The sequence below is a fragment of the Pteropus medius genome, unplaced genomic scaffold (genome assembly GCF_902729225.1).
Source record: "Pteropus medius unplaced genomic scaffold, Ma_sr-lr_union100, whole genome shotgun sequence".
In the NCBI taxonomy this organism is placed as follows: domain Eukaryota; kingdom Metazoa; phylum Chordata; class Mammalia; order Chiroptera; family Pteropodidae; genus Pteropus; species Pteropus medius.
This window is the reverse complement of record NW_024342467.1, coordinates 1,986,786-1,995,246: the sequence shown is the minus strand read 5'-3', so window position 1 is coordinate 1,995,246 and position 8,461 is coordinate 1,986,786.

The following is an 8,461-nucleotide window of genomic DNA, read 5'->3' as shown; positions in this document are numbered from 1 at the left end:
GGCTAGTTTTTAATTTATTTGTTTTGTTAGAATAATCCTTTGCAATAACAATAGTGGAATAGAAATAAAGTGCTTAGGAAAAAAATTGTTACATATCCCTCATTTTATATCAATTTCCTATAGTCCATGATCAGCTACCTGTAATAGGTAGGATAAAAGTAAATTACATCTTTTCCAAATTCTCAGTTGCTATTTTTATGAGATTGGAATAGGTATGGCCCAGTTTAGAACTCAAAAGATAGTTCTTACTTATATATAGTTTTCCTTACCAAAAACAATGGTCATAACAATATTATAATAATTATGATAGCAAAGATTTATGAGACGAGTATAATAGGCCTGTGAAATGAGTATAATATTTTGTGCCCTGACCAGATTCCTTTAAGAAGCTGGTGTATCCATCCCCAGATGTTGTGGGTGTTGGCTGCTCACAGCTCATAGCCTCACTTTTCTAGAGGTTGGCTCTTCACTGATAACAGCCAACTTGCCTGAAATGGCTTGGGAGGTCCTAAGATCAATAACTAGCTGACATGGGAGGGTGACAGCCCAGCCTTCTTGCCTCTGGTGATACAACCTGTGAGGTTCAATTTATGCTCCCAAACTCCCAGTGGGATCAGCCTGAGATTAGACTCTTGAAGCCACATCATTGTTCAGCTCCTTCCCTGCCCTGTCTGCTTCCTTTAGTTTCTCAAAAGCACTACCTCAATAGATTACTTGCCCAAGAACACTCATTTCAAGCTAAAGACTGAAGACAAACTATAGCAAAGTCAGACTACATCGAGTGCTTTGTATCCACTCAAGTCTGATGAATGCAGTGACTTAAGGTAGGAAAAAAGATAAAAGTATGGAATGTAATTCTATAATTTCAGTATTTACTATGGCTGACCAGCAAGCAGCAAAGTGAACTTTTAAATTAAGAATGGAATTATTTTCCATAGTTCTTGGCATCAAACCAGAACAATGCCCTTCTCCTAAGAAGTAAATTGAAACCAAGCTGTGCATTCTGGCATGGCTTGACATTTGCCCCCTGGTCAGGGTCAGGCATTCTGTGATACCAGACAGCCAATTTCAAGCATTGCTGGAACCAAAAAATGAGCCATTCATATGACAACAGAAGCCTTAGAAAAGGCAGGTGATGCAGGATGCTTGGGTTTCTCTTGGCAATTCTGCAGTAGGGCCAAAGCCAGATGCCAAGCTGTTTATCCGTCTGCTGTTGACTCCACTCTGAATTAGCTAAACAGGGCATAACACCTGTTGATTTAGAAATGGTTTTGAAATGAGTAAATGATCTTTTATGGAGGCCAGACATAAAGTCATAATACTAAGTTCACTGATATTAATATTATGTTTTTGGTATTCAAATGATCTTTCTCAGTATCTGCATAACAGCATGAATAGGCTTGGCAATTGTGAATCATACCCTAAAAGGCCATTTTGGAGGCAAGCTTTGAAAGACCTTGCCTTGAGGTAGCAGATGTTTTGAAAAGATAGTCAATTTGACTCACTGCACCCCTACCCCATTTCATGTTTGAAAATGAAATGACTCAATGAGGTAGGCTAGTGTGTCTGGAATGTTTAGTGCCAGCAGAGAGGCAGGAGATAAGGCCGGGTAGAGTCAGGATAATGAAGGACTCCATAAGTGTTTTGGACCATATTCTAAAGTGAGAGAGGAACCATTCAAGGACTTAACCATGGAAGCTATGATTACATTAGCATTTTAGTGAGTAAATTTTCAGGTAAACATTATCTCATTTGAACCTTAAAATAGCTCTAATGTAAGGAAGTTTGACATTATTCACTCCATTTTCACATGAGGAAACTGAGGCTTAAGGACATTCAGTCACTTATCTAAAGTCACACAGCTATTTGGTGAAGACTGATCCTCTACCTCCGATTCCAAATCCCATGATGCAGGTTTCATGAGTGGTCACAGTAAAAATTAAACAAAAGAGAAGTTCCAATCCAAGAGGACAGGTTACACGTACATACTCAACTGACATTGACAAAACAGAGGTGTAGAATTATAAAGATTGGTCAAGGGAGAGATAAGAGTTGGAGATATTGAATTTTCCACCTATGGAAATTCTTACACAGAAGCATCCACCTTGTTGTCACTGGGTGGGAAGGAAACCGTGTCTTCCCTTTTTGCACTGGCAGTTGTCACACCTAGCGGCAAACTGACAATAGAATATTTTCCTGAATATTAAGGAGAAACCTACATCATTCTGTAGAAACAAAAAGACAATATTTTACTTTATGTTTAGACCGCTTTTTCAGGACTTACCCTCTATGTGAAATGTAAAGTTGTCCACAAATGATTAAAACATTTTATTTTCAAACCAGTAGAATTCTGGTCCTTTGCCCTGTCTTCTTAAGGTTACCACTACATAAAACCTTGTGTCCGAGTCATGTAGTGGGGATAGGTGGCTCTAGTGCCTGGGTTGGGAGAGATCAGACTCAAGCCAGGAGACTGTGAAAGAACCTGTTAAACTAGATACCTGGTATGTGTATGTGTGTGTTGGGGTGGCTGGTGGTGTTTCTACTCCCAGGGGAATGCTTAGGGGTGGGCAGGCAGGTGTTGTGTGGGGTTCTGACTCTAGAGTTTTCACTTAGAACTAAGGTCCTTAGAATACACAGATGATTATCCTTTTCACATTGTGCATGTATAGAGCTATGCAGCATTAGTGGGCCATGAGCCCATCCCTGGTGACCCATTGCGTGCATTTTTACTATTTCTTGGGAAAGAGAGCAACAATATCAGGAATCCACTGTTTCTGTGACTGCTACCTGCTGACCACATCAGAGGAATTTGCTTTGCTTACTTTATAGAGAAATATTCAATGCAGGTATATTGAAGATCATTCTTTGATTTGTTACCCTGACATAATGTGTAGTCTATCACAATATGTCACTCATTTTTAAATTGGTATGCTAGTGCTTGAAATCATCCCTCATAGTATGAAGTGTCAAAGGGAATGTATAGAACTATGTCCAGTATTATACCATTAAAATACAAGTTGTAGAAGCAAAATTGAAAGATATATTAAAAGTTATCTCTGAATAGTAGGTTTAAGGGAGCTTATATTTGCTTTTATATATTTACTCTGAATTTTTAAAAATGTATAAAAAGAACATATATTATTTATAACTAGAAAAAAATATTATTTATTTTATCAAACAATTCTCCTATCTCTTGACAGCAGGAAGGGGCAGTGATTATTTCTATGAGACTTCCCAAGCATTGTACTGCGCATATTTTCTGATTCATAGTCTAGTAAACTTTCCTTCTAAATGATGTTCTTGATTTTTCTAGCATTCATATACAGCATGTTCCTTTTCTGTGTTATATGATAGGATGCTTCTTTCCTTTATCTGGATCTAGAGTTTATTGCTTAAAAGTGACATTCAGATGGGGAGATAGGCAGTCATCCTGCCATCTTTGTCTCATAAGAAGACTGACTTTATATCTAGGATGGAGGAGAAACAAGAAATTAACCTTCACAAATCATAAAAGTTAATAAAAATATAGGAAACAGCCAAATATTTTTGAGTTAGTTTTCCAAATTAGTGTAAATTATATTATATACACAAAATTATCAAAATTTTATGCCAGTATTAAGAACAGTGATATGTAAACTATAGAACAATATATAGACTTGTTTATAATGTACTTAATAGAAAAAAAGAGTGACTTAATTTTAATAAAGACTGAATTAGAGAGGTGAGATTACGAGTGATTTTTAGATCTGATTTTCAATATTTTTATTTATTTATTGAGGTAACATTGGTTTATAACATATAAATTTCAAGTGTTGGACATTATAATGTGCTCAGCACCAAAGTCTATTTTTCATTTGTTACCACACAATTGACTTCCTTTACCTGTTTCACTTTCCCTCCATCCCCTTCCTGTCTGATAACTGATCTGTTGTCTGCTTCTATGCATTTGTTTTTATTGTTTTGTTTTTGTTTATTTGTTTTGTTTTTGTTTTTTATATTCCATATATGAGCAGAATCGTATGATATTTGTCTTTTCCTGTATGACTTATTTCACTTAGCATAATATTCTCAGTGTTCATCCATGTTGTCAAAAATGGCAGGATTTTACCTTTTTTATGGCTGAATAGTATTCTATTGTGTGTGTGTGTGTGTGTGTGTGTGTGTGTGTGTGTGTGTGTGTGTACCATATCTTTTTAATCCATTCACTGATTGATACTTAAGTTGTTTTCTTATCTTAGCTATTTTAAATAATACTGCAATGAACATAGATGTGCATATATCTTTATGAGTTAGTTTCTTAAACTATATTTAATCTACATTAACTATTTAGGCTGACTTTCTTAGAAGACAAGAAAATGAAATCTTTATGAATCTCAGTATATTTTCGGTATATCATTTAATTCTCAATGCAACATGTATGTATTCTTAACTAAAGCAAAGATTTAAAATATCCTTAACATCCAGTCTAAAAGATGGTCAAAAATTATTTTGAAATAAACTCCTACAAAACTAAGAGGTCATATTATAGTTCTAGGACAAGCATCTAAGTCAAAGGAAATAGATTTTATTTCAAATATTATTTAACAATAATTAGTTAATGTTAGCTAATACATTGCTAGGTTTCTACTCTATGGATCAGGGGTCCATACCATTTAGAAATATTAAGCCAACAGTGTGGCTAGAATCAGGTAGCAGTTGATGATCTCTGAAAGTTTGGGTTATGATGCTCCATTTATTTCAAGAGATGTATGGAGGCCATACTCACTGTGCTGACATTAGAAGGCAGTATTACTATGCTGCCTCTTTTCTGGAGCATGCAGTTAAGTGGAGGACATCCAAGTGTCACCAAAACATCTCTCTTAGGGGAAATTTTATTGTTTATGTCTGTCCACTACTCTTCTAGTATCAACTTTCCCCTTTCTTGTTGGGAAAGTAATTTCATGTAGTTGGGTTTCTGCTGACTCTCTCCCAGGCCAGAAGTATGGATAAATGACAAAGGTCATTTAGAGTATCTCTCCCTGCCACCCCACCAGAGTGATACATACTGAAATGGGCCCAAACCCCAGCTGTGCCAGAATCCTCTCAGAACCATTTCCAGTCACTGCATGTTGAAGTACATTGTCCTTGGTTTTAACTGTAATCAAAGTAGAATTTTAGAAATAAAAAATAATTGTTTACTTTTTTTGATTCATAATTTATCTCATTTGCAATAAAATATAGGTGTTTCCCCGAAATTTGAAAAAATTGGCAGAATTATTTATGTTGTTAGACTGTAAGAGAATATTTTCTCTCTTATCCAGGGAGTGAAAGAAATAATAGGTTTCTCCCCAATTGAGTTAAAAATATAGTGTAAGTATTTATCCCTAATGATAGTTTCCTTGATGTGAGAACAGACCTGAAAGACTTCAGAGGTGACATCCATTCCTGGTGACATATTTTCCACTCGCCCAGCCATTTTACAAGTGTCTCTGGGTAAGTGCTGGAAGTGAACTTCCCGTGATTCAAAATGGCCACTTTTTCTCTCTCTTTAACAAAATGCCATTAGAATATCAGGAAGTTCCAACTAAAGAATCAAAATTCCAATGGCCAGTGAGCTCCACACATTGAACTGTGTAGATTATTCTACTTGTAAGTAAACTTGAAGTAGTTAGACATAGGAATATTAATGTCCTGCTCTGTTATGGACAGAACAATACCCGCTTATGTCATATTGGACATAGGAAAGTCCCTGATGCTTTTTCAGTGAGTCTTCCAGTAATATTCAACATGAAAGATGTTCTTTTAATACAACAAAACAAAACAGAATTGGAAATAAAATACAGGGATTAAAAAAAGCCATTTCGAGCTCAAAATATAGTTTTGCTGGGGGATGTTATATCTGGAGAATTGACTTTTTACTTAGTCTTGCATCAATTACTTAGAAATGTGTTGGAGTTGTGCTGGTTGTTGTACCTTTTGGACAAGCATACCCAGGATCTTTAGCATCGCTGGTGGCAGGTTGGATGATAGGAAGGAATTGAAAATCCAAAGAGCAGATCTTTACTCAAGTTCGGTGGTATCATGGTCAGCATGGAGTCTCATGCACCTAGGAAGCTTGTAGTTCCTACTCTGCTGACCCTTACTTTATGCAACACATTATTGTATTCTTTATTCCTAAGACGGTAAACTGTTTTCTTCTCTATCAGTCACTCCAGCATTATCTTTGTGACAACGGTCCACTAGGGGGTAATTTAGTAACAGGACATTTAGCAGGAAGCACTTTCAGAAAACATGAGTTTCCTTAGTTTCAAGAATTGTACCAATCTGTGCTATAGACATTAGGAGCAGTCATGCAAAAGGCTGAGAAATGTGATTAAGAAAAGTCTCGGAAGTGACTATGTTGATCTATTGCAAAAAGAGGTGCATACTCTTCACAATTTAGTAAAGAAAACTTCAAGGAAGTCACTAATCTGACAGTGGATATGGGACATGAACCAATGCACAATAGTGGGGAAGGATTAACAATAAAAAGGCAAGGCCAGAGGAAGAGTTGGGTGATATTTTCTTTATTGGATTTCACTGATTCCAAAATACACATTTTTTGTATACTTTAATGCTTCTGAAAATGGGATATATCTTACAAACAAGGACGTGCCATCTTTAACTGGCAGCGTTTTTTCATTCTAACAGAACAACAAAATAATACATCTTATACCCAGTGGCATCTTGGAAACATGTAACTACCTAACTCCATGTTAACTTAAGATATAGCATCAAAGTTATATCTTATGTGAAATGTTTTGTAAACTGTGTATAGAATATAGGCTGGAAGTTGAGTCATTTTCAAATAATCATTTCTGTTTTTTCTATAATGCCCAAATATAAAGGTCCATTCTTGATATCGTTATTCCTCTCATTAGGCTGCACTCTCTAAGATGCCAGGGATTATGTCTGTTTAATTCACTATTGAAATTCCAGCAACGATTTTACTGAAGTTATTCATTGCTAGGGGATCCTATTTAAATAATCTTTAATACAATTCTTTGTGTAAACCATATTGATTTGATCACACTTTCCATAAGTACTGTTAAAGCAAACCATGTACAAAATTTGGGCCGAGACATAGATTTAACATTATTTTCATAAAATAGTTACCTTAAAATAAATAATAAGAACAAAATTTATTTTTCTAATTAATAATTGAAGAACAGGCTAAAAAGGAATGGAAGGAATATTATGCTATATTAGATGCTACATAGAGATTTTATTACAATAAAGATGTTTGAAAATTTTAGTGAATTAAATGACATAGTCATCTAATGACTAAAAATATCTTTCTAAATAATAATAACTTTTATCTGTTAAATATATGAAGTATAGAATATATAGATTTTACATTACACATATGATATACATATTTAATAGTAAAACAGTATCCATTTTAGAAATAAATGATTTTTATAGCAACTCAAAAATTGATTTTGTTTTTCCTGCTTATAGTAATTTTCTAAAGTATAATTTAGATAATATAAGATTGATTAAAAAAATATAGTATATATTGTATCTACACACATTGTTGATGCAGTATCAGTCATTAAGCTCTTAAGGCCTCATAAGGAGCTGACATTTACAGTTATTCACTTGTTATCACCTCAGTGTTATATCCTGATCTCTGCAGCATGTTAGCTTTAATGAAAAAGACAGATAATATAACAAAATATGGGAACTTACTATTTGCCTTAGAAACTATAAATATTAACCCAAGAATATAAAATTAAACTCCTCAAGAAGATTGCTGTAATAATGAAAGGTTTTGGTATTATAAAAAAGTTATAAGAAGGGTACTCTTATAAATAGGGCAGTGCTGGGTATTCCTGAATCTTTGGGGGCATTTTTTTCTTTCTTGATTTCAAATGTCACTCTCACTCTTTTCTGACCATCTTTTTCTATTCCCATTTCTCCCATCTCTTTCCATCATCTTACCATAGTTCACCATGCCTTGGTCTGTGTCACAGAATTCAGTCTCCATCAGGGTGAACAGACGGAGGCTGTAAGCTCCACAGGGTCAGAGACTGTGTCTGGTTTCTGATTATCCACTTGATTCTGGTGCCTATCTCACTACTGGTACAAAGCAGGCACCAAAATTTGCTTGATGACTGAAAGAACCTTCAGTCTGATACAGATCCAAAGTGGACACTTGTCTTTAGGAATTTTAGGCCAAGTCCAGATAATGTTTATGACATTAAATAATGCTCATTTGATTGTTGCTCTTATCATTACCGTTGCTATGCAGTTATTCTATTACGTTTGAGTTGAATCCTTGAAACAGATTATATTGTTTTGAGCTTTCTTTTTATTCCTCTAGATAAACTAATCAACCTTCGTCACTCCTTTACTATGACAGCGTGAGTGTATGATAACTTGAGACCCGTGAATGATGTTGCAAGTTAGAGAGGGCTGCCAGATACTAGTGTAGAATTTG